This window comes from Chlamydotis macqueenii, chromosome 1 (genome assembly GCF_036417535.1).
Source record: "Chlamydotis macqueenii isolate bChlMac1 chromosome 1, bChlMac1.mat, whole genome shotgun sequence".
NCBI classification, from domain to species: domain Eukaryota; kingdom Metazoa; phylum Chordata; class Aves; order Otidiformes; family Otididae; genus Chlamydotis; species Chlamydotis macqueenii.
In genome coordinates this window covers 8,718,636-8,746,254 of record NC_141556.1, presented here as the reverse complement: position 1 = coordinate 8,746,254, position 27,619 = coordinate 8,718,636, and positions in this window count along the sequence as shown.

The following is a 27,619-nucleotide window of genomic DNA, read 5'->3' as shown; positions in this document are numbered from 1 at the left end:
CTGTACAACTGGGAAAAAATTTGTCTGCCTTCCAGGAGTGTTGTGAAGGCAGCTTGTAAAGTATATTTCTTATCTCCTGCTTCCTTTATATTCCTCAGAGTTGGAAGAATTTTACCCACAGAAATTTTTAGTATTTATTAGTTGCAACTCAGTAATCCAATTACGAAGTTGATCGACCAAAGGAAAGGGAAGATTCAGCTGCAGACTGTAATTTCCAAATGTGCCTTAAGTTGCAGTTGAGCTCTGGAAGGGCACTAGTATTGAGAGTTCAACATCAGCACCGTCATTCAAAGCTCTTGGGTTTATGAGTCAGATAAACTGCTTGAAAAACACTCTAATTCTTTTCTGTATGTACTAGAGAACTGAGTCCAATGAAAGCTTCTAAAATCACCTCTCTGCCAGATTTTCCAAATTAAAAACTGGATATGAAGAACAATCAGCATTTTTACATCTTCTCTTCAATGAGATTCAGAACTAGAGAGCCTTAAATCCTTACTACAAAGCACTCCTTGATGTTGTTTTAACCAAAGCAGTTTACTCACCTTCTGATTTTTAAATAAAGCAGTGACTACCATGTTCTAATCTACTCCAAGACTCAAACAGCAGAAAACGGATTGCACAGAAGACAATTAGAGAACATTTTTTCAAGAGACAGAGAAAAATAGGCATAGTATTTTCTAGTATCTCTGTATACTCCTTCTCGCACTCATACACACAAGTTCACATGCATAAACACATTGCAAAGTAGATGGAAAAACTACATATTGCCTGATTAATCCTGCCTTTCTTTACATATATATGTCATGTGGGAAGCGGGATTCGTCATTCAGGACCCAAATTCAGCTGTCAATGTATAACTGTCTACGTGTGATGGATACGTGTAGCTGGAGCATAAGCTCCAGCTACAGTCAGAGGAGTTCAAGAGCTTCAGTGCCAGAAGGTCAGTATTTAGCGTTGTTTGAGGTGTTCTACAGTATCCGAGGACTGTGGGATCATGGGATATTTCAAGTGTGAAGGGACATCAGACACCAAACTTTGTAGCTATTCTTCCAGGATTTTACAAGAGCTTCTGGAGGAAAAATGGACATACCTTTACCTTCAGCTGTATCAGATGTCTGACAATACCAGGTCTGCCAAAAAAAAAATGAAAGTTTAAACTCAAACTTATCTCCTAGGGCTTTTCAGTCAAGTAGGAAAAGAAAATTTGCATGCATCTGAGAATGACCATTCAAAACACTGAAATAATTACAAAGTTTTCTATTACAGTATTTTAGATTATTCTAAACGATTAGATTATCATTTTGCTATCACACAGCTACATAATTGTATGAAAATGTTAGAAAAGGGCATTCAGGAAATTAAATTGAACTACTCTTCTTTTTTTTATTTTTAATAAAAATAAATCTTTTGTTTGCAAGTCATAGATATCTTTCCTGTTCCTTGCTGGAGATGAAGTACTATAAAAGCCAATTTATTTTTCACTGTGAGGTTAGTCTTTGGAGTAATGGAAAATAATTTTCCTCATCTTTAATGAATAAATCATTGTGGGAAGCTTTGCATGATAGTTTGATCTTGCATAGCTGTTTCTTCTGATTGTTAGCAGAGTTTTACATTTTAATTCCTGAAACATTATTAACTCATAATCATTTGCTTTTAGACCTTTCTGATAAATTTGCTTTTTCATTAATTCTTTTTCACTGAGGTAATAGGGAATTACTTTGTTTAATGATTCTCTAAAGATCCAAGAAGGCTAAATATCCTAATAAGGCAATTTTATTTCACAAATAATTTTGCAGCAGCCGATATAATTAAATTTTAATGTTTTCTGCAGTAGGCCATGTCCCTAGCAATGGGGTATGCAACATACTAATCCAGAAGCAATTTTGGCAAAATGAGCCTGTCCTTTCCCAGAGGTAAGTCTCAGTCAGTGGAGATTCATCAAATATATTGTTTACTCCAAGAGAATATTTGATATCCTAAGAAAAAGAGAGAAGAAGCACCCTGATCACTGACTTACTTTGCAGTAAAATTCCTCATGAGCTCTGCTCCCATGGGCAGCTGAGCTGTTGAATCCCTTCAACACACCGTTAAGGGTTAAAAGCTCCTGGCCTGGCCACTCTATAGCAAGACCCTCCATCCCAGCGCTTCTGTGACTGAATCTCCAGGCTGCTTCACGGCCACTGAGACTTGTAGAAGGTTCAGTGGGCTCTGAAAGTCTGGCTGGTGGAGAGTAATGGTGTCAGAGAAGTCAATCCTGCAAAAGAAAATCTGATTTTCCAAAGCAGTGGTGTAGAACACGGTTTAACAGAAGAGAAAGAGGCGCACACTGCAGTAGGTCTCTCAAATACTCCCTTCCAGGTCCTGCACTTGTATGATTTATCCTTGAGACTGAGTTTCTCTGAGTGCTCTGCTTGCTGCAGAATTTATATCCTTGAAGCTTTTACTGATAGGTCCCAAGGAATTTCTTCCCTCCTAGTCCACTCATCAAGGGCTCCTCTGTTTTCTATCCTCAGAGTTTCTCAAGACTTAGTATCCTCCTTTGATTGTAGGTGTAGCCTCAGGAGAGGAAATTATTCTCAAATTGTCTATTCTCTAAGCAAAAACTTCCTTGTCTTCTGTCAAACAGTTCAAATTTTGTCATTGTTTTGCCTTTCCTACTCGGTCCTTTTAAGCATTTTCCCTGATTGAAGTAGTTAAGGTTGAAAATCCTTTAAAACAAAAACAACAAGAAAAACATTGGATTTTGCTTAGTTAAAGACTGTGAGTTTACTCAGTGTTATATTCTGCCCTGCAATTACCAGACGTCTCTCTGGACTTCCATATGTATATCAGAGCCTAAGTAAATGAATGCATTTTAAAATTGTTACATGAGATAGACAGCCATGGAAACGGAGTAGCAAACTGTCCTGGTTTCGGCAGGGATGGAGTTCTTCTCTCAGTAGCCAGTGTGTTTTGGATTTCGTGTGTGAAGAACGTTGACAAAAACACTCTGATGATATGAGTTGTTGTTAATGAGACCAAGGACACTGGCTTTCCAAGTCTCGTTGAAGTCTTGTTAACATGCAGATGCAGGATACTGGGAGAAAGACAGACAGAAAATTGACCCAAACTGGCCAAAGAGAGTATGCCATGCCATAAACATCATGCTCAGGATACAAGTGGGGGTTGCCCAAGGCATCCATTCTGGCATCCTTGGCATCCATCTTTATTCCATCTCTCTTGCTTGCTGGCATCGTTCCCTCTACCTTGCTGGCTCGCCCTCCCCTGCTTTGCTTGCTGCTCGGCGTCGTTTCCGCGATTGCTACTCGGGACGGGCTGCGTCGGTCATTCGGACATCAGGTGGTGAGAAATCATACATTGTTCATTTTGTATATTTTTTATATATTAATATCCTTATATTCTGTTATTTTTGTAGTTTTCCTTTCCTATTTTAGTAAACTGTTTTTATCTCAACCCACGAGTTTTCCTTTCTTCCCAATTTCTCTCCCCCATCCCATTAGGGTGAGGGTGAGTGAGAAACTGTGTGATGACTCGGGCTAAACTATCACACAAACAAAGTTGAAATTTTTGTCTATATTCCCTGCTCTGCCTAAAGAATTGATCCACATATGAGGCAGACTCACCTGCAGTTTAGAATAAGAATTAACCAAGGATAACACACCAGCTTTAATTTTTTTTAATGTGTAAGATTTAAATAGTGCTACTACATTACTCATAGATACTTTTATTTCCTGTATTTGAATTGGCATCTAGAAAGAAGTACTTAATGGAAGACATAGACCCATCTTGTTACATCATATTTAAAATAAAAATTGTCATTTTACTTCACATACAAATAATAATTTTAAGATCGAATAAGAAAGTCTACTGACTACATGCATCGTACTCCCTGCACAAGTAACTGAGCTCAGCCTTCTCAGAAAGGGTGATTGATTTTGATTGCTTCCTTACTCAGTGTTAGTTTGGGGTGCAGTTTCAGGATGGCACCAAAAATAGGTTAATCTCTTTGCTGGATCATAGAAATACCACGGCCTTTGAGTTTCGTGATGCCATAGCATTAATTTGTTTTGGTATTTGACTTAGATACTATTTGTTTTTTATCTTGCTCAGAATTACTAGCTGGCGCAAGAGGGAGATGCAAGTATCTAAGCATAACTCTTAAAATTTAAATGTATCAAGTCTCCTAGATAGGGAGCTTATAAAGCAGCCCTTGGCTGCACTGACTCTTGTCTGCACAGAATGTTAATAGTTTTCCACCATCTATTTAAATGTCTCAAAACTAGTGGTTAGGACCCTTGTCTAATCCAGGCTGTAACAGGAAATGTTCTGAGATGGACAAAATTTCTGGGAACCATAGCTGTGGCCTGCAAACATATTAGCAATCTGAAAAAGATTAGGATATGCTGCTCTAGGACTCCAGCATGTACCAACAACATAGCACTTCTTCTAATGGAAGGAAATATTACAGAAATCACAGCTAAGCCAAACAGCTTGATCTGGTAAATAATAAGCATTTTATAGGAACCTCAGGGTATTTCATGCATGTAGTGTCATAAACAGTCCAAGGATGTTCTGCATGCATGCGATGTTTTTCTATTCCCTGCAGTTTTTATAGTGAAGTTTCCAAGCTGTGCATAAGCAATAATATAATAGGATCTCTATTCATTTCTCCTTCAGGAATGCTGTGTCTATTTACTTGTTCATATTCTTTCTGTTTCCCCCAATCACTTTGCTGGAAAACAAGTGTTCACTAATAATCTGCCTTTTTCATGTTTATTTTAGCAAGTAGGCTTCATATTTTTCTTTTATTTTGCTCTGATATTTTTCTTCCCTTCTTTTTGACAAGACTAGAATGGATGCAGACTCTGAACCAAGGTGTCTGTCCAAGGATGTCATCAGTGTGTCTTTTATTAGCAAAATGTCTCAGTCTAGGAAGAAGGATGGTCCTATGGATTCTTGTCCAGATAATTAGATCCAATATTTGGTTCTGCTAAATGCCTCTTATTGGTCTTTGGAGCCAAATTTGGAAGTGTGAAGCAACTGCAACTAGAGCCAAATTCTCAAAAATCCTCAGAAAGGCTGTCAATTCACATGATGCTGTCTGAGGCCAGACTCTGAATGCTGTACTATCCTGACAAATTTGATGCTTGTTTTGATCCCTAAAGAGGAACTCAGTTCTCTGGCCATTCTCACATATTTTCAAGATTACTTAGAAGACCGTGTTTTATTTTTTGACAGGCTCTAGCATCCTGCCCGTCAAAGAGGGTCTCTTCTTTCACACTTAGCCCTTTCAATTATTTAGCTCCTAAAATGTTTTGTTTCTCATTGCCTCAGTGAGTAGCTTCAAAGTCTGTAAATAGAGATGTGTATAAAATCGTCAGTAGTGGTCTTCCAGTACCTCAAGGGGGCCTACAAGAAAGATGGGGAGAGGCTGTTCAGTAGGGCCTGTTGTGAAAGGACTGGGGGTAACGGTTTCAAAATAGAGGGAGGTAGATTTAGATTGGATATTAGGAAAAATTTTTTACAATGAGGGTTGTAGAACACTGGAACAGGTTGCCCAGAGAGGTGGTGGATGCCCCATCCCTGGAAACATTCAAGGCCAGGTTGGATGAGGCTCTGAGCAACCTGATCTGGTTGGAGATGTCCCTGCTCCTTGCAGGGAGATTGGACTAGATGCCCTTTGAAGGTCCCTTCCAACCCTAACCATTCTATGATTCTATGATCAAATCATCTAATATTTGGAAGGCATTTACATTCTTTGGATTTGGGTTTTTTTCCTACTCTGTTTTTCCCTGAAGTCACTATGAAGGTGCAAACCCAGACTTTAGTCTTCTCTGAAGAGTCTTGTGATCCAACAGCTCTAGATGAGGTACAGATGTCTTATCTGAGCCATGTTCCCCATCTTAATCCTCTCTCAGTTAAAAGGATATTCAGTATGGTCAATGACAAGGATAAGGGTAAGAAAAGAATCTGTGAAAAGTTGAACTGGGTCGAGTTAATGAGACATTATTTGATCCTTCAATATCATCTTTCAAGTGTAAATAACAATTTTCCTATATTCCAACACAAGGAATGAAACCACACTGCAGCCTCTGGGGAGGCCTCTGTATTTTGCAATAGGCAATCTAGGTTCAACCAAGCAGCAGTGCATTCAAATTGAGCTTTTATTTGCTGTTTCATCTGAGCAAATAGCTTCTTGAAAAATTTCAGGGTAACCAACCAGCCAAATCTTTCTCCCAGCTTTCCAAACAGCTTAGAAGCACAGCTTCTGACACACCACTCTTTTCAATCTTCTCTCCATTATTCTTGAAAACAAGCTTTTCTCAAAGAAGACAGTTGTACTACAGAAATAAGGACATAGCACGTATTTAATCAATTTTAATGCAAGTATGACAGCAATATTGTCTTTTATTTTGATTTTTCAGTTGTTAGGAAACTCTCCTTCTGAATAAGCCAATGAAATTTTCTTACATTTTGAGAAAAGAAATTCATGTCATGGGTCACAGAGTCACACTAAAAAAATAAAACAAAATTTAAAAAAAAAAGGCGAAGAAAAGGGAAGCAAATGTGACTGATGTGACTGTGAAATTTCCTGGTACATAAAAAAAATTGCTGGATTTTTAGGAAAATGGGATTGGAACCTGAGAAAGGGGTATTCTTGGATGCTGTTGCACCACTTTAACAGAAAGAACCTCACGCGTGTGCTTAGCTCCAGCTGCTTACAGAGTCTTCTGGAGGTGGCACATGTGAATTTGATGAGAATAGCCTCTTGTGTTGGTTTTGTTTAGTGGGAAGTGCTATGGTGGCAGCTTCTGCAAGAAGCTGCTGTATGTTTCCCCTTTGTCCAGTGGACTCGGCTCGGTCTAGGTCAGACCCACCACTGGAGAGGGCTGAGCCAATTGGTGCTGGAATGTTCAGTGATAATGCATCTGCGATAACGTATTCAAGAAGGGGAAAAGTAAATTAAAAAAAAAAAAAGTGAAGAAGCAGAAGTGAGGGGAAGAGAGGGGGAAACACAAGCCTTGTGGGCCTTGCGGCCCTCACCCTCTGGCCTCCTGCCCGGTGGCCGTCTGGGCCCGACTCAGCCCAGCCCAGCTGCAAGAAGTGAAGAGGAGATGAGATGTGAAGAGAACCTGAGAGGTGTCTGCCTGAGCTGATTGTGAAGAATTTCTTGTGAGAGGAACGGCTGCAGACATCAAGGTCAGTGCAGAAGGAGGGGGAAGAGTAATGCTGCTCCTGGCCAAGATTCCCCTGCAGCCCGTGGTGCAGCCCATGGTGGAGCAGGCTGTCCCCCTGCAGCCCATGGAGGTCCACGAAGGAGCAGAGATCCACCTGCAGCCCATGGAGGACCCCGCATTGGGTCAGGTGAATGCCTGAAGGAGGCTGTGGCCTGTGGAGGGCCTTCACTAGGGCAGCCATTTTGGAAGGACTGCACCCCGTGGAAAAACGACCCACGCTGGAGTAGTTCATGAAGGACTGTAGCCCGTGGGAGGGACCCCACACTGGAGCAGGGGAGGAATGTGAGGAGTTCTTCCCCTGAGGAGGAAGGAATGGTGTAAAGCAACATGTGATGAACTGACCGTAACCACCATTCCCTATTCCCCATTGTGCTGCTTGGAGGGACAAAGAAGGTGGAGACAATTGAAATGAAGTTAAGCCTGGGAAGAGGGAGGGGGTTTGGGAAGTTGTTTTTATTCTCTTCCTCATTATCCCGCTTTGGTCTTATTAATAATAATACCTACATTGTTTTCTCCAAGTCAAGTCTGTTTTGCCCATAACAGTAACTTCAATGACCTCTCCCTGTCCTTATCTCAAATCTCGAGCCTTTTTGTTGTATTATCTCTCCCTCATTCCCTTGGAAGGTGAGGAGAGTGAGTGAGACTACATAACTTGGTCCCAAGTGGGGCTAAACTACAACATCTCTTCTTTTTTTCTCTTGCTAGGCAAATGCATGAAACCACTGCAACATTTTAGAGAAAAGAGGAAATATTATCTCCTTTGCAATCTCTTCTGAGTTCTTGGAAAGTTTCTGTAGACTTCTTCACAGTAGAAGGTTCTGGATGCTGGATATTGAATCCATCTTTCCACTTTCTATTAGCTCTGAGCCATATGTCTAAGCTGCAAAGGAGAGGAGGAATTTCAGACACACTCCTATGCTACGCAGTTTTACAGTCAGTCTCAGGACTATCTGCCATATTGCATGGAGTACTCTGAAGTGGCTAACGCTTTCCAGGCACTGGGAAATTTCCTAAATTCCATGTAAATCCCTCTGCCTTGGGTTTCCTCTTGGTTGGTTCTGCGCTTCCAGGGTTTGTAGCTAGTAGGAATCATGGGGACACTGCTGGAAATCAGGCCAGGAAATCTTGAGCCAAGGCGCCTACCTCAGGAATTTCAGTTTCTGTTTTAGGAGCCAAGCATAAAGGAATAAATTTCTAGGTTCCTCAGTCGTTTATTAGAGCAAACTTCAGTCCTTTGAGGTAAAAGTTGCCAGAAGATTATATTCCAAAATATAAAACACCCTTCAAATATATAGATATATATTTTTTCTATCAGTAATAATTCATCCAGATTAAGATCTCTTTCAAGTCCTCTCCAGCTGCTTCATGGCATCTCAGCTACAAAACCAGCCAGCATATTGAAATCAGCACGTAATTTGAAAATTGACAGTTAGGAAAACTGATGAAAGATAATGCAGTAGCAGCAATGAATCAGATTAATATGGACAACATCGGGAACATTCCACCTACGCAGGGAGCAGTGCCTGATATCAGAAGGCTCTTTCATCTATAATAACAAGACCCAGTGGCTGAGAGCCAAAACTTCAAACTAGAAATGAGATGCAATTTTTTAGCAGGAGCATACTTAACCATTTGAACCATTTACTAATAGATATAGAATATATGCCTTCATTCAGAGTTTTTAAACAATGAGTGATTCTCTTTCAAAATGAGAAGCAAATGTGTTCGCAATGAACCAAAAGTTATCAAGGTGGTTACAGCACTTTCTGGGTAAAATCTAGCCCTGAGTTACGGATATGGTCAAATTGGTAATAGAGTTAAAAATTTTGTGTCTCTACTACTGAGGAAGCAGCTAGAATGTATTTGTGCTATGGAAAACTAAAATTTAGTCTGAAGATTTTTTGTGAATTTTAGGAGCTAGAGTATTGTAGGAAAATCTGCTTTGAGATGGAGTCGTATGATCTTTCATAAAAACAGATTAATTTAAGCATTTAAATTTTAATATTCTGAATAGACCACATTTCTTCACAACTTTCATTTTTTTGTGCAAAAAAAAAATTCTTCCTCTATTCTAAAGATTTGTTTATTAACAATTTCTGGACCTTTGGACACTTGCCCAGGTATTCACAACAGATAATAAATTATAACACTTTTTACCTATCAAAACAAATCAGCAACCTCTTTGAAATGAACAACAAGCACAAAATCAACCTACATATTTGTTGTGGTGAATAAATTACAGTATCTCAAACCAATAACTACCAAAATCTGAAACCTATTGATACAAAAGGCACTAAAAGTTCTAGAACTGGCAATGAATGATTGACTAAAAACTCTTCAAATTACAATTAATATGAAGAAATGCTATTTATTCTATTGCATGACGGATTTTATATTGATCATTGCTTCTGAGTGATCTTTCAAGGGTGGCCTTACATCGTATGTGTTCAAATTTATCTGGTATACCATGCAGAAATGACTGTTTTATGGCTAGTATTTGCCACTGGAAAAATTTGCTAATTTTCAAACTTCTACATATTCTGCTCTTCTTAAACAGATTAATCAGGAAGGTGCCACCTCTTGCACTGTCACTGAGTCTACTGCAGACATAAGTATCAAAATGACTTCCATATCCAGACACTGTGTAATTTAATCATGCTCAAAGGATTTCCATAATTGTATCCACAAACGTTAGTGCAAGATCAGCTTTCTGCTCCACAGATTTAAATTAGAACGTGCAACACACCAATGCATTTGAAAAAAAAAATAATGAATGCCTCTATTCCTCTTGTCTTCAAGAGTTTTTATACAAATACTTAGCCAGTGAGCACTGCCACTTCTCACATTCTAAATATTGCCTTTTATACTGTTGCTCTCTCCTACACTGCATGTCATCCTTGTAATTTCTTGCATTTTGCTAAAAGCACAGGGAACAACAAATTAGGCTGGAAATTACTAATGAAATACAGAGCCTTTCACTGCTAAGTTACACACAAAATGTCTGGCCTAGGTTGTTCATGGTGCAAAAATGCAACTACTGTTAATTCAGGGGTGAATTAACTGACTGAGACACACACAAATTAAAGACATTTTCAGAAGTGAAGTTCTGAACATCTGAAAAATCAGACTGCTTTCTGAACAGTGACATTGGATGAAGGTGCTAAATTCTTGGATTAAAAATCTGAATTCCTCATGATATCTTGGCAACTCTTGGTAAAAATGGAAAAAGAAAGCATGACTTAAATGCTTCATGCTCAAAAGACAAAGATATTACAGAGGCTTTAAATACACTTAAAACACATTTAAAGTTAGATTCCCAATTGTCAAGTATTTATAACTTAATCAGTTAAAACTCCAAATTAATGAATTGCAGTGAATAACAGGTGATTCTGTTTAATATATAGCTATATTCTGTCCTACATGAATGTGTTAAAACACTTACATATAAAGAGAAAACACTGGGGAAATTTTTACAAGGTCTGAAGAAATAATGTGGGATAAGTTCTTCATCTCATTGTGATTCTGTCAAAATTTGGATTACGAGAGTCAAAAAAAACATAGGAGAGAGAAAGAAGAGAATCAACAAGGACCTAGTATCTGTGCATTGAAAGAAAAATTATTCATGAAAGGTAGGTGAAAGACAAGAAAGTGATTGTGAACTGCTACCACAGATTTACTAAGATTAGTCAGGTTTAGTCAACCTGAATGCCTTCTCCAATGAAATGTCTTACTCTGTGAATGAAGGGAGATCAGTAGATACTGTTCACCACAGATTAAGCAGGACTTTAAACACAATATCCATTAAACTCCTAGTAACCAAACTGAGGAATTGCAGGCTGGATGGGTGGACCACAAAGTGTATGGAAAGCAAACTAGACTGCTATGCTTGCAAGATGGTGGTCAACAATTCCAAGTCTAGGTAACCAGCTCGATGTGAGTGATATTCCTCAGATGTTGATAGTGGGGCATAGTGCCAGCTCAGCTGGATAAGACCCTGGACAACCTGATTGAATTTTGTGATTAGCCCTGCTTTGAGCAGGACACTGGACTTCCTTCCTAACTTAAGTGCTTCTAGGAGGCTAAATATTGAAAATTCACAACCAGTAATTGGCTAACCACTAATCCCTGCTCTTCGTGTTTGATTCTTACTATATTCATTTTCATGGCTAACTTCAATGTGTTCTTGAAAATATCATTTTCCTGCTGTTGTTTTTTCTACAGCAAGAACAGTTTTCCCAGCTGTCTAAAACAGTTTGCTTTGAATAATCAATTATACACCTTGGCTGATAAGCAGAAGACTGTTGTAACATTACACAGCTGTCTGGATATCACAAAAGGAATTTCTGGGAAGATCAGTTTTTAATGAGGCCATAAATTTTCCAACCATTAGCATTAGACAACATTGTCCAACAAGTCATTCTCCATCAGTTTCACCACATAGAACATAATCAATAAAAGTTACATGGGAATATATGACTTAATCTTTCCAGCAGGACTTCATCAAGAGTTTTCTAATCTTCGAATAAGCAAAGCTCACAATGGGAAATAAGGGCAATATAATCCAGCTGTAGCAAAAATTGACAGGGGTTTAAGTGCTTGATCAAAGTCCATGGAGACTGTTCCAAATGAATAGGCATTGGATCATGGCTGCACTCAGCAAAGAGCTAATTTTTCCCATAATCCACATTTGCAACACATTTCCTCAGAGCTCTTTTATGATGAAGCTGGGCCATTGCCTAAGTGTTTACAATTTTGACTAATTACCCTTCCAGCTCAATGGGAAACTGTACTCTGTAGATCATTATCATAAAGACATTTTTCCAGCAGACAGTAGTACTCGAATGAGTTGATGAGGTAGTGACATGCCACACTGTCTCCTCCACAAACATGGAAGTACCAGGTGCAGAATAATGTCCGACTTCCCAATTATTTTAAGCTTAACCTCCAGGATAGCATAAAACTGCACCTTCTATTATATCCCAAATTAGTGTTTGCTCTGATGGAACTTTTTAATATTTCATTTATTATTTTAAAGAGCAATCTCAATGATTTTACAAACGATAAATGCTTACATGAAAATGTAGAGATTTTCTTCTCTGCTTTCCTAAGGAACACTTGAGAAAGACAAGCTGTAGTACAAATGCTGAAGGCAACCTATTTCATAATAGTCTCAGTGATTTGAAAGCAAAAACTTCTGTTTAGTGACTTCACTGCTCTCTTTGTCTTTGTTTCTCCTTTTCTTTTGCTTTCATTTTTGCCAGTATATTCTTCTTTTCAATCCCTCGTGGTGGGGCGTGTCAGCAAAAAAATATCCAAACAGCTTTGAAACAAAAATAGTATGAATATCTGCAATATAAAACTTCTTTGTATGTGCTCAGAAATTCAGGAAAAGGAGAATATTTTTTAAAAAGGAACTGTTTTGCCTTTGCTCTTTATCACTTCAGTGTTTTGAGTTAATAACCATCTCAAACAAATATTTACATATATTTTAGAATTAATTTTTTTTAAACTTAATCATTTTCTGGAAGTATTAGAAATATAAAGCCCTAATTCATCAGCTGTGACAATATGACAAATTTTTCACATTCATTGCTCAGTGTTTAAAATAGAAGATGTTAGGCAGAGCTGGTGACAGTTTAAGCATAGATACGTTCTAGCAGTGCAATTGCTAAGAAAAATAAATCAATTAGAATAGTTTGCTAACATAGCACCATTAGATCACATACTTTCTGTTTCATTTACAGCCATATGGTGAGGGATTCATTTTGCTTGGCACCAGGACATTTCTGCAGAAGAAAAATTGGATTGACATTTTATTTTTACACCAAGCTAAATTTCCTTGTAAGATAATTATTTATGAGATACAATGTGTAATTTGATGCATGATCTCTGGAAGAGGTTACTAAAGAAGGAATTAAGTTGATATTTTTAGCAGTAGTACATAAAATATATACTCAGGAGTGCTGTAAAGAAAATTGTCTGGTTACCAACATAGGAGTTGCTGTTGTGATAGCTGCTGTGCTGGCTGATATAACTGAGATTTAACCCAGTATCCCTACATAGAAAATCATCAGTTGGTATAGCTATAAAGCTCTGCTACCAATAGCTCTCACCCTGATGGAATGAGTAGAGAGGGAGGAACTTGTAATATACAATTTCTGGAAACACGACTTCCATTATATCTATTATATTACACATATTAATATGGAAATCATTTGTTAATGCTGATTGTAGACCACTGGCAATTATCACCCTGCTACTCAGACTTACATCTTGCCACAGCCAAAAGCTATTCAAACTGATTGAAAGGTGACACAGCCAAGATCTGATCCAAAGATATTGGCATTTTGTCAGGAGTGCCAAGCTTCCTGTTCACATAACCATCCCTTTCCACAGCATGCACCATTGTATCATACTCTAGTCTGAACTTGTTTTGTATCTTGGCTATTGAAGATCCATCACATTATTCTATCGTGGAGTTAACAGCTTCTCTGTGACCAAAACACATCCTCTCAGAAGACCTCTGGTACAAAGAAATCAGGAGAGAAAAATCTAGCACAATTTTATTTATTTCTTAAGTGCATTCACATTTAATTACTAATTGATCACTGTATTAAAACACTATCTTTCCCATCTGAATGACCTCTGGTGTCCAGGCTTCTCAGTAGGCCTTTTCCTGCTAGGCCAAAAAAGGCTAAAAACCCAGTATGATTAACTGCAATTCATATTCCTTAGATCTTACAGAATCATAGAATCATAGAATAGTTAGGATTGGAAGGGACCTTTAAAGGTCTTGAATAACTATAATAGATTTCCAATTTTGTAATATTCATTTGAAATTATAAACTCTAGAACTCTCACTGTTCCACTATTCTTTTCACCAGCCACAGATTTTGTTGACAGTAATGATGTTATTGCTACCAGATCATGGATAAAAATCTTAAGCAGTATCAGGTACATTTTCCATGACTGAAGTTTTCCAGTAGAAAAAGCTATAATGAAAATTCTCCATGAATAACAACTCTTTAACATTTGTCAGTTATACCATTCATCAACTCCTTCTTGGTAATGCACAGTGCTATATTTTTAATTAAAATGTCACAAGGTTCTAAATCCTTATGAAAGTTTAAGTAATGAAACAATTAATAATAACTTGAATAATTCAGGTACTTTTAGCATCCAAAATTCTAATCACCTTGAAAATACTTCTTTCTTTTTTTTTTTTTTTTTGCAACCGTAATGTACACTGGTATTACTTAAATTCCAAGCCTTTAATATTCATCAATCAAATTGCATTATTTTCCCTTTGACCTGGAAAATCAGAAATACTGTTGACAAAATACTCCTTTTGAGTACTTACAGATTGTTGTCACTCTTCAGAGCTTCTTGTAGATTTTCCTCAGGATTTGTCAAAATGTTTATCGACAGTTTGGACTGTGATATATAAGTCATCTAGGCCATGCAAATTCCTCATTGATTATACTTGGAACACCTTTTTTACAGGACTTGTTGTGATAGGATGAGGGGTAATGGTTTTAAAACAGAAGTAGAGTAGATTTAGATCAGACATAAAGAAGATTTATTCTTTTTACAATGAGGGTGGTGAAATACTGGCACAGGTTGCCCAGAGAGGTGGTGGATGCCCCATCACTGGAAATGTTCAAGGTCAGGTTGGACAGGGTTCTGAGCAACCTCATCCAGTTGAAGATGTCCCTGCTCCTTGCAGGACTAGATGACCTTTAAAGGACCTTTCCAACCCTAACTATTCTATGATTCTATATGTGGACTGAAAGGTACTTCATCACCTTTATGTTGTACAAGTATTATTCTTGCCTGTTTCCAATTATGGAACAAAAATATTTATTGACTGCTTCTGCTTTCTATATATGATTGTTAATTGCATCATTTCCTTCTACAAATTACCTTTTATCATCTCTCATGACACATCTAATCTGCTTAGGAAATGCTCCTGTGAAGGAAGTCAATATGTTCCCTCTTGCCGTGGCTTCTCCCAGCTGGAGAAAGGCTATTGAGCTTAGTGTAGTGCCTGAGAAAAAAAAAAAAAACACAACGAAACCAAAACCAAAACAAGACCTAGCTGCTTTGATGTTGCTGTTTTTGTGTGCTAATTCATCTGACCATCTTTGCACTCACGCTGTGTCTTTCTTTGCAGAATATTTTTTTCCTCAGAGATTCAGACATAAAAGCTACATCATGAATACTTTCTTGGGATATATTGTGTCTTTGTATTAAGACTTTGCAATAGCCTTTGTCTTATTTCAAGATTCTCTACTCCCAAATGCAAAATTATCTTTAAAGGTTTCTTGAAAAAAAAAAGTTACCAAGGAAACAGCTAATAAAAGTCTTTGTCCAGATAAGCTGAAAATTCATAGATATTTTTTCACCTTCCATTTGTTTTCTTGGAATAAATGTAACTTGTATAAAAATTGATTTTTTAATAAATACTATTAAATCCTTATAATGACAGCTTTATCTAAACTGTAACAGAATATAGCAGCAGTGATAAGAATATTAGTTTCTGTGTATCCATATAATAAAAGATACTTGCTGAGCCCATTACAGGTACAGAACTGGGGAGATCAAGTAATTTGCCTGAAGTCACATTTGCAAGGCACAATGCAAGCTATAGGATTTCTCTCCCACTGCCCAGTACTTTTTCCATAAGGTCATTGGGGAGGTTTTGTTGTTTTTGTTGTTTCTGTTGTTGTTATTTTTTTTGTTACAGCTGTCAAGATTCTTTGAAAAATATTTGTGCTTATGGATGGAAAATGTAATTTTTTTTTTTCCTGAAAGAACTAGAGAGAAAAGAAGAGAGAAGGAGAAATCATCTTTTGCATTTTCTGAACCTAGCTGTAAAAAAAGAAGAGAAGTGACACAGAAAAAAGCATTCATTCGCTATTAGAAAAATTACTCTGCACAATTCACGTTGTAAGCACCAGACTGAAGCACATTTCACTTTGAAAGTTCAATGGCTGTAATATTCATCTAGAGATCATTAGTTTTCTTCTGAGCATGAACTGAGGACCAGCAGCTGTAGAACTAGTCTTTCTCCCTCCTTCCCTCTTTAATAAAAGTGTTTATTTAAAAAGAAGCATAAATAAATCCAAGTAAATGATAGTCACGATTACAAGGGCCCTCTCCTTTTTTACAATGAAGCTGTTTTACTTGTGAAGCAAAAGGAGTATGAAACAGAGAAGGAACATTTTATGCTGGAGGAAAAAAAAATACAATGTTGATTCGAATAATTTCCATAGGGGAGCAATGTTGAGAGGCTCCATTAAGTTGCCTGGCACTAGCTGGCAGAAAAAAATAAATGAAAACACAGCTTTAAGAACACTGCTTTATTTACTGATGACCATAAATGGAGCAAAGCTGGAAGGTTTTCAAGATTGTTGACTGGCTGATTGTCACAGCTAATTGTTTTTGACATCCAAGTATCCTACACATTGAGATGCACAACCTGCCCAGCCACAGGCTGCATCTGTTGGGGAGTTAAAACCCTATAAAGGAATAAAGCATTCAGTACTAACACAATGTGTAGTCATGAGTTTAGGCACATCATTTAACATAAATCGTTTTCCATACCTATTGTGTTATTATCTTTCTAAGCAGGTTTGCTACCTGACAAATTAAAGTTCATTCTCTAATATATTATGACAGTGCTAAATGACTCCTGTAATAAGTTCTGCCCACGAATGTCATTCTTGTTTTGATAGGCACAAGCAGAACTTGAGCTCAAGATCTGAAGAAATGATAAAAGAAAGGCTTTGAGAATGACTGGTAATGAAAGCACAGTTTGGAAGAATCAGCAGAGCAAACCTACTCTCTGCTGCTTTCTGTGGTTGCAAGTACAACTTATGTACCGTCAGTAAACTAGTGGCACTTTCAGATATGAATTCAGAAGAACAGAGTCAGAGCCAATTTCTTGCTGTATTCTGACATTAGTAATATCACTTGAAGTAATAATCAATCCATTGAAATTAATGATTTTTTTTTCTAAATCTAGATTAGTAAACTGTGTTTTGCAATACAGTACACATTCATCTGTATTTTGAGGAGCAATGTAATGATAGCCCTGTAAGTACAGAGAGCACAAAGATAACTACGGGAACCTACTGTTAGGTATGAGTAAACCCGATGTTATCAAATTTGTTGAGAGCTTTATGAGCACTTCAAGATTTGAATGACCAAATCAAAATATCTTGCTCTGACTTAACGTTTTGATATTAGGTGCTCCTTACTTTATGAAGACTTCTTTGTTTTTGTTTGAATGCTCTGGAATTGAAGCATATGAGTTCACTGACATTCATGGATCTAGATGTCTAAGCAATAAATATTTGATCAACCATACTTATTAGATCCAAATTTTAGTACCTACTCTAGATAGTAAATCTACAAAAAAATGAGTTTTGCTATTTACTGTCCTCTACCCATCATATTTCACTCACTTTCAGGTCTGATTTTTGCATTATAGAAATGGAAAACAAGCTTCCCCTCGCAGCCACTCACGCTCAGTCACTTTGGTTTCTGACAGTTGGCCTTTCTCTTTGACACAACATCACAGATAACAGAGGCCCAGTAAGCCAAATTGTGATCTAATCTACTCCTCAATTCTACCATTGTCCTCAAAATGTGATCTCAGTGACAGCAGGGTAAATGTCCATCGGATTTATTCGCCTAAAGGATATATGATAGTGAGAGAACAAAATCTGAAATTCTGCTGCTGCAGAGTTGGAGTTCTAAATTCAAAGTTTGTTTTATCCAGTCGACCTTCTTAATTAATCTGGCTGCAATTTTTCATACACCATTTCCACATTCAAAACTAAGGGGTTTTTCTTAAATTATTTTTCCCATAGTTTCTTTCTTTTTGAGGAATCTTGAACATTTGTATTTAAAACAAACTGTTTATTTCCTTCGCTCTCCCCTTTCTAAGCTCTAGCAACCAGAGACTAAAGCCATTCTTCTGTCCCCTTTCTGTGTCTTGGCAAGTTCCCAAAGATACTATTACATAAATCAGAATGTCTCCTAAAAAAAAGAACTACAATTATGGTGTTTTCTAAGGATGTGTGTTGAAATTCCTGCTGGGCAACGAGTAGCTATTGCAGTAATCGCACTTAATTGTTACCTGTTAACGCATATTTTCTTTCACTGCAGATCAGTTCCACAACTTTTCTTCCTTACTCCTCTTGAAATTTCCTTTAATTCATTGATATCTTTCTAGGAATAAAATGTTCAGAACAGACTATAAACCATTTCAAATGTAGCATTTCAGGAGGGCATACAGCATAAAAATAAAGAACATGTAGAAGAACTAGAACTATGAGGAAATACAACTTTGAGACTAAGTACAGTTCGTATGTTGCTGGGCTAAGCAGATCACAGTAGACACCCACATGCAATATGCTGTCTACCATCATTCACAAGAGCTTCCAGACACCTCCCACCCATCCAAGATATTTGTCCTAGGTTCCTTTCCCCTCTTGATGCATTAGTGCTGCCACTTTGTGGTTTAAACTTTCTCTCTGCACACTCCTCCAACACGCTGTAATTTGTTCCTTGCTTGTCTTTGCTTCTTCTTTATGTCTTTATGGCATTTCCTCAATTGTCACGCTCTTAAAATAAATCCAGCAGACAGAGACCCATCACATGCTCAATGGAAAAATCTTCTTCAAGATTCCGGAGCTTCAAAGAAGTGATTTAATGATCATGGAAATCCAGCAAATATCCATTGTAAAGATAAGTAGTATGAGTACTCCAGATCTGCAAGTTCCAAAGCTGTTGCTGCACCTTATAGAAATGGGAAGATCTTATTTTCATTTAATAGGAAGCAAAATAACACAGGCCTTATCTAGGTCACTGACACAAAAAAAAAATCAATATAATTAGAATCCAGTCTACTTCACAGTAGACAAGGCAGCAAAGTCCCCTGCATGCAATTTTGAGTAAGATTGCCTCCAGGACTGTTATATCAAAATTATTTTAAATGGGCGTCATAAAAACATTTGAGAAAGTAAATTAGATTTGATATGTTTTTCTTGCACAGGAGAAACATCAGAGCTAATAATAGTTTGAAATCTCATTGATATTATGAAGGTGATTTAAAATAAATGTCATTGATACCCTCTACGCTAAGGCCAGACTAAAGAGACTTCAGGGTAAATAGATATGTCTACAACTGTCTTCTTCAAAATATCTTTTAAAAATCACAGTAGTTCTTTGACTAAGGAACTTTTGATAACCATTTTTGTCCCAACAAATTTTATTTATCGCTTAAAAAATACTGTATGCACTTTAATTTACTTGTGTCATTCTACTTTGCATTGCTAACTAGTGTCTGCGGCTTCCTACTCATAACTTTTGCATTTGATTATGTAGTTGCTCAGGTTGCTCACAATAATGAAAGCTATCTTCATTTAGACCAGCAAAAATGAATGTAATATCTTCTACTTCATAGCAAATAGACTAGTCAATCAACAATAATTTGTGTTTCTACTATAAGAATTTATTATTATTTGATACACACTTTAACACAAAATTGGGCTCTATCACTAGCATAAAACAATTAAAAATACATAAAAATCAAATTAAAATCATGAATAAAAATAATATTGATAAAAATGTAAGAAATCGATAGCAAACATAATTAATCAAAAATATATTATCAAAATAATTGATATAATTGTATTAATATAAATCAAATAAAATACAAAGTTGGTTGTAGTACCCACACTTATTTCTCTTATTTCAGGTTGCCAAGAAGCTTAAGCTGAATGTCATTCAGTTGATTAATTCCTTGGGAAAATAGTTCAGCCAATAAGAAACCACTGATGGCATCAAAGGGAATTTGTCCCATGAACAGTGATTTTCATCAGAGGTACTACAGGCCTTAAGACCTTGGCAAAAGATGGGTTATGACTGAAATCTGGTGTCTAAGGGAAGGATTTTGAAGGCAGCTTCAGATCTTCCATGCTTCAATTTTGCATGTTTAATTTGAGCTGTCTGGAAGTGAATTTATTTATTTAGATATATAGTTTTCTGAAAATCTATATGTTTTAGAAGGCAAAACAGTCAGTGAAACTTGTAATTCTCAAAGTTCTCAAAACTGTCTTCCATTACCAGAGTAAGTATACCATACTGCTTTTAAATCAATCATTTTTGCACAACAGAAAAACATTCAGAAGGAAGCTTCCCCTGTGTCTTCAGAAACTGAGATGATACATGGAGATGACAACTCATGACTTTTTGACATTTAGAGAGAGAAAATGCATCACTATCCTCTCCTAGGCAGATGCTTGAGAATGATAAAACACACCAAAGGTTACACTTGCCTCTAGAGCACTATGTCTATGGAAAAGTTTCAAAAGCCAGAGAGAAAGAGAAAGAGAGAAAAGGAAAAAGAAAATACATTTCTTGCCTTAATGACAGGAAAAGGAATCACACATTTAAAATTTCAGCAGTCCTTTTTTGATTCTTGGCCACAGTTTTCTGGTAACGCTTCTATCAGTCACATTCATTTGAAGCATGTGGCGACGCATTGGAGATACGAAGACACAGTTTCTGCATTTGCAATTTCCTGTCTTCAAAGTGTTTTTCAGTTTTATCATAAACTAGATAAAACCCTGTGACACGTGAAAGACATTTTCTCCCTTTTTTTTTCATAATTCATCACTGTTATTTTATTTAGTTTCTCCCTTAACCAGGATGCTAATATTTATTTGTCTCTAGGATAGATTTCGGGCTTTATGGAGCCAACATCAGGTATCACCTTCACTTAAGCCTTCATTAAACATAAATATCAACCATTATACTTCAATAAAAAGGGAAAATTCATGTAAACATTGCAACAAAAAAGCTTCTATTTTTCACTCTTCAACCTGAATGGACCTGGACAACATATAAAAGGACCCAAGAGCTAAATTAGCATAATATGCTAATTCCTTGAGTCACCCCTACTGAGCTCCATTGGTTTCAAATGTAATTCACTTTTGAATACCCATCAGTCTAAACAGATATTTACAGGGAAAGGAAAAAAGACCACATGAAAAAATATGATTTATGTGTAAGAGACCACTGGAGCAGCCTAAAAAAAAAAGAACAAGTAGTGGAGAAGGATTGTTTTATGTCAGAAATGTGCAAAAACCTAAACAGACTGTGTGGGCAAATAAATATTGGTGCACAAGTTCATTTTTATATATCGACAAAAATAGAAATATAGAAATTCTTCTAGAGTATTATGGAAAAGCAGAAGTGTCAGCCTAGGTATTTTTAAGTTCTTCCTCTTCATCCTGTTTCCCACACACAGAAAGTGCCAGTACATGTGCTTGAAACACTGTTGTGTCAGACTGGCATATAATTAACCGTGTAATGACTTCATACCTGATTCAAAATAACAATAAAAAGGTCCTTGAAATGAAGCCTTATTTAGGTCAGTGGTGCTTCACAGAGGTATGTGAAGACATTTCATCTATGAAATAGTATCTTCAGATGTCAAAATACAGACTGTTCTCAGTAAACTGGAGATTTGCTTTGAAATCAGCAAATTAAATTTAATTTAAAAAAATGAAAGATGCTACATTTAAAAGAAAGAAACCCAGCACTGAGATAAAAAAAAAATGACCATGCTGCTACAAAGTAGTATCAAATCTGAAGGAATACAGCAAATCACAGATGAAGAAGCAAGATTTTATTATTTTTAAAAAGGCATACAACAATGTAAAATGTATTATTAGAAGACTTGTATATAAGGCAAACATGGGTTTTTTTTAATCTGTAAGGACCTTGTACATCAGAATACAAGAAAGATTGAGACAAACTAGAGAAAATCCAAAGGAGATTGGAGGAAAATAAGAACTTTAGGTAGCATATTCTAAAATAAGAGGTTAAAATAATTGGATTTATTTCATCTAGAAAAGATTAAACAAAGACATGATAACAATCTTTTGGTAGTTGTTTTTACAGTAACAACAAAGGATGTTAGGAGCAATCAATTGTTCAGAGAGTTCAGTAGGGGTCAAAAAAAGAAATAATTGGTTTAACTTGCAGAAGCAAAGATTTAGCTTAGATATTAGGGAAAGCTTTCTAACTAAAAGTGTAAGGAAGCACTAGGTCAGATTACCTAGATGCGTTGCAGAATTGCCTATCCTGGAGATTTTAAAGCAAACATCCATTAGTGGTGGCCTCACTGCGCATTACTTTTTTCAATGCAGAGTATAGAATTAGGAGGCCAATTAATAACCTCCCAAGCTTTACTTTTTGAGAATTTATGATATGTGAGATCATGGGCTGTGATATATAAATCCTTTTCTTAAAGACATGTAAGAAAAACTATCCCACTTTACTGGGTTTTTTTTTATTCATTAAACAGCATCTAACCTTTATAGTTGCGCAAAAATCTTATATTTTGTAATCCAACAAGCAATATTCAAAATTCATTTTGACCAGATTTGGTTTCCTTTCTGTTGGAAGTCTATCATGCAAAGGAGAATGACCTAGGAGGCTAGCTCCTAGAAACAGAAACACCAACCTCTGTTTGGTGTGTTAGAACATTAAGTAGAAATTAACATTAGCATGAACAAAGATTTTACAAATTCCCACAGAGACCCAACAGCCTGACAGAAGTCAAATATGACTGTAAGTCCGCAAGAAGCTACACATTGAGGCAATATTTTTCCTAGCCCATTAAGTTCCTTCTGCAAAGGAATCCTACCTTGTTTCATTCAACAGTGCTACCTGAATACATGGGAATATATTGCAGTATATTGCAATTCACAAAGAGGAGAGAAGCAAATTATTTCTGCTGCAATGGCTAGGAATTGGGTTACTGCTGCAACGATCTTTTCTTCCTTGAGTGAAGCCTACAGACTGAAGAGGAAGATGGGACACTACATCCCAAATCATGACATTGTCTCCAGCCTCTCTGCTCCGTGTGTGCACCCCAAGCAGACAATACACAAGCATCTCAACAGCCAAAGAATATAACCTTATAATATCAAGACAGAGACAGAAAAATTATCAGCATAAACTTTGGGGGATGGGCAGGTTCAAGCAGTTTGTCACTGATTAAAGATCTTCTAATTTTCAGTCCCTGAGGCAGTCCTGCTTTGTGTACAGTTCCTATGAAAATGATTCAGACTTGCATGAATAAGGAAGAATCTGACTTTGCAAAAAAAAACCAAAAAAAACAATCAGAAAAATACTTACTAGCTATGTAATTTTAAAATACTATCTATATATTATATATCTCTTCTGCCACATCTTGGCTAATTTTTGGCTTAATTTCCACTGCCGTTACAGGCAAATATTTTACCGTGATGCACCAAGGGCTGTAGATCAGGTGGGGGCTGAGAGTCCTGCTGTAGCCTCCCCACAGGCTGTTGAGGGCCTTTCCCTATGGCATAGGGCATGGGGGACACTGTGAGCCCCAGCAGCCAGGCCTGACCTCTCGGGGGGACAAGAGTGCTCTCAACCACGCTTGCAGTTGGTTCTAAAAGGAGACATATCGAGCATCAGATATTAAAGACCAGTGACTGACTAATGTACCACTCCCTCCCTTCAGCATCTTGACAGCTTTTTTCCTATTGTGACCAAAAACCACTGGTATAGCACTGCTGTGTCACTCACAGTAAAACACAGGATTGTGTTAATGCCCAAGCAGCTCTCCAGCACCTTGCTAGTGTTATGGATCATGTTATGTCCCATCAAAGAGCTCCTAAGGCAATTTGGAGAGTACAAGTGGATTGCTAGGTCCATCATTGCTCACATCTCTTGACAAGTGAGTGGCACTCAGTTCATATGTCCTCATCAGAACTAGAAACTGAGGTAGGAGTATCTCTCTTTTTTTTTTTTTTAATTGTAGTCACTATTTCAGGATCTAGCTATATCTAGCTGTTCTGTAGGATCTGTGAAATTCATAACCCACCTCCTCCAAATTTCTCAGAGCCCCATCACAAACCTATTAAGGAAGACTTCTGATCCAGGAATTTCACACATTATACAACATACCCATCATGAGCACCAACATTTCACAGCATACAATCACTGAAGTGAGTTTTGGGAAGTGCTGATACGCAGAGAAGTGTCCTCATCCATTCTTTTGTAAGATCCACCTTGGCTGCTGACAGCAACAATCAGCAGTCTCATTCATATGCTGCCTCTTATGAAGAATATGTACAAATGAACCCAGAATAGAAAGTGCCCTGTCAGACTCCTCTATGGACAAGGTTTGTTAAACACCTAAATAGAGTTGCCTCTCTCCATTCACTCCTCTTTACTCTCCATTTTTCACTTTGACAAGGAGAAATTACATCGTCTATTAATAAGGATAACTCCAACACTATAGTTAAGACACTGGGGCAAGTTCTGTCCTGTTGCATCTCTGGGGAAAATACTGGAATAGATGAATGGAAGTGTTATATTGCACAAGAAAAGAAAGGGAAAAAATCTAAACCTGCATGGAATATATGCATTTTTCCTTCTAGCTTTGTGTCCTGAGTAACATGAGTGAGTTTTAGACATTCGCAGTTGGTACATCTGCACATACTATGAGATTATTTGAGTTATGAAAGTCTGAAGTGAGCCATGGAACAGGGTCAATTTGGTAACCAATACACAAAAATGGGAACAGTTTATCTTGGGCTTCATTAGAGCAAAGTGTGAACTCACAGAAGTGATGGTTCTTTCATACTGTGTTAATTGCAAAACACCTAATAGTTCACCACTGGAAATCCATAACACATTGTAGGATTGAATGTTTCTACAGTGGATTTAGCTTTTTGACTTGCAGTAAATAATGAAATGATTGAATTAAGAGGAAACAAAAACCATGTATTTGCGTTCTTCAAAATTTCTCTTTATGTGTTCATAAGACAACTATTTACAATAATATATTACTGTCTTTTAAACAGAAAAATGTCATATACTATGACAGTAGTAGAAAAAAAAAAGACACTAATTTCTTAGTATTTTGTATCTGATACCTTCGTATTAGACGTATTGAGTCCTGTCCTCGGCTATTCTCAAAGTCAAAACAAACCACTGCCTTTCACTCTCCCTGAGCATAACCAGTCGACTCTCTGACCCGTGGGACTGAGCACGCTTGACCTTTCATGATCAAGACTGTTCTACTAAGCCTATCTGGATTTGCTCAACAACCAATGGAGAGATATGCATACCTCCTGAAGGCAACTCGTACCTGTGTAAGACAGATGTCTAAAGGACATCAGATTAGTTACTCTCAAGAGATATTTCTCCCACTCTGTACGCAATATAAAAAGCCAACATGACTGCTTTTTTTAGACACTTAAATTTCAAGGAGCTGAAGTTAAGTTAGGAGAATCCCACATTTAATCTCTGTTTTTTTCCTTTCCTACAGACAGTTCCACTATCTATGGAGATGGAAGTTTTCTTTCAGTGGGTCTTGTATTAGTAAGCTTTTCACAAACATTTTAACCAAAACTATTTTTGTCATTTGTTTATGGGCTCTAGAAACAAAATTTATAGCTCTAACAAAGACTAGATCTATACATTAGTGTTGGCTATTTACACGGCTGTCTTTTTAGGTCATTATTTCATGCTTTTCTCTTTAACACAACTCTCTTCAGCTCACTTTTGTAAGCTTATCATCTTATTACCTGATAGATAATCAAAAGCTTGGAGATGTGGTTTATGTGATGTTACATATCACTTGGCCCACAAAAACTGTCTTTGACAACTATGAAGTAACTTCACTGTCCTTAGTCTTCAGCAGGAGATAGTCTTAAGGATGAACTGTCTGATGGTATTCTTAGTCATAAAAGAATTAAGGTTTTTAAAGCTAAATAAACCTAAGTTATCCTTAAACTACAATGAGCATTTGCACCCAAGTTTAGGCACAGAAAATGAGTTCTAATTTTAAATCTTTTTTTTTAGTTGAAATTTATAGTCTTCCTCCAAATCTGGGCCAGGGGTGGTGGTGGTGGCGTGCTCCTAATTTTTGGCAAAACTTTCAGCAACATTTCTTTTGTGCAACTTAAAAAAAAAAAGTGTTGTTACCCTTTGTTGCATTTTATTCCTGTGGTTTTGTTTTTGGCCTTGCCACTTAATTTAGCATTACACTTTCAGAACAAACAAACAAATAAAATGTATTTGTGTCATACATTTCTCTTGTGTTTGGTCATTGGTTGAATCCATGTTGCTCCACATAGAACAGTGTCATTTCCTAATCTCACACCTCCAGCAGCCTCTCCTCATAACTCAGAGTTACTCTGGGGATCACGTCTGTCTGAGTGAGTAGGATACTCATGATTTGCATGATCTGAGAACACCAAGGTGAAGTGAAGCACAGTAAGTGGGCAAAAGCAGATCATCTTCAAAAAGTATCTTCTTAGTTCAAACTAAAACAATGATGTAGACACATGTTGAATTCCAGAAAGGAGAAAGCTCAGTGTCTCATTGGTAATTCAAGCCATGGTGTCAGCAGAACCTCTCCCAAAGCAATGCCTGAGATCCGCAGGAGAATGAGAGAATTAGCCACAGACAAAAATTGTTCATCATTGGAGTGCTTTGGTAAGCAAGATAGTTCCCTTATTGTGAGAGATAGCTGATGGGCAGGCTTGAGCTGGAAGAACAACTCATCAAAAGCAGGAAAAAGATTGACAATAGGCATGGACTGAAGGGCTACAAGGTTCTGGAAGTTGTCTTTTCCCTTTGTCGGAGCACTCTTGCTGTTACCTGAAGAAGCATGCCTGGTTGGCACTGTATCTTTTAGCTCCCACTCATTTCTTTGCCCACTAAATGCCTCTTCAGTGCAGCACTCTCCAACAGCAAGGCGTATGTCTGAGAAAATGAGAGAAAGTTTTTATTCATTCAAATTCACAGACACTAATGTCCTGGGGAAAGCAGTCTCAGTGTGAGAAAGAGCACAGCCAGCACAACAAACCTCCTGGAGGTGGGAAGGAGAAGGTTAAGAGTATAGCATAATCTCTTGGTCTATGAGGCAGCGTAGCTTCTTTGGGATGCCACTGTTGCAAAGAGGGAGAGGAAAGAAATTACTGAAGAGTTGTCTGCTTGTTATGCCTTTCACAGTTGGAGCGGAATTTGAGAAGACTGAAGATACAATTGTGTCTTCACCTTTTCGTGCTTACTTCCAAATAATGGAACTTGCTCTTTTGTTGTTTATTTGACTGTTATGTTTATTTGTAAAACACTTAGAGTGTATGGGAAGAACAGATAATTTTAGAGAAAATAAATCTCCCTTTTCTAGAGCTTGTTTTCTTCCAAACACTAGACTAAGCAGCAAAGCACTTGCTCTTGTTGCGGGGTACTGATCCTAGTTCTTTAAATTTCTGTGCATTTCTGTACTGACAGAGAAAAGACTACTGCTT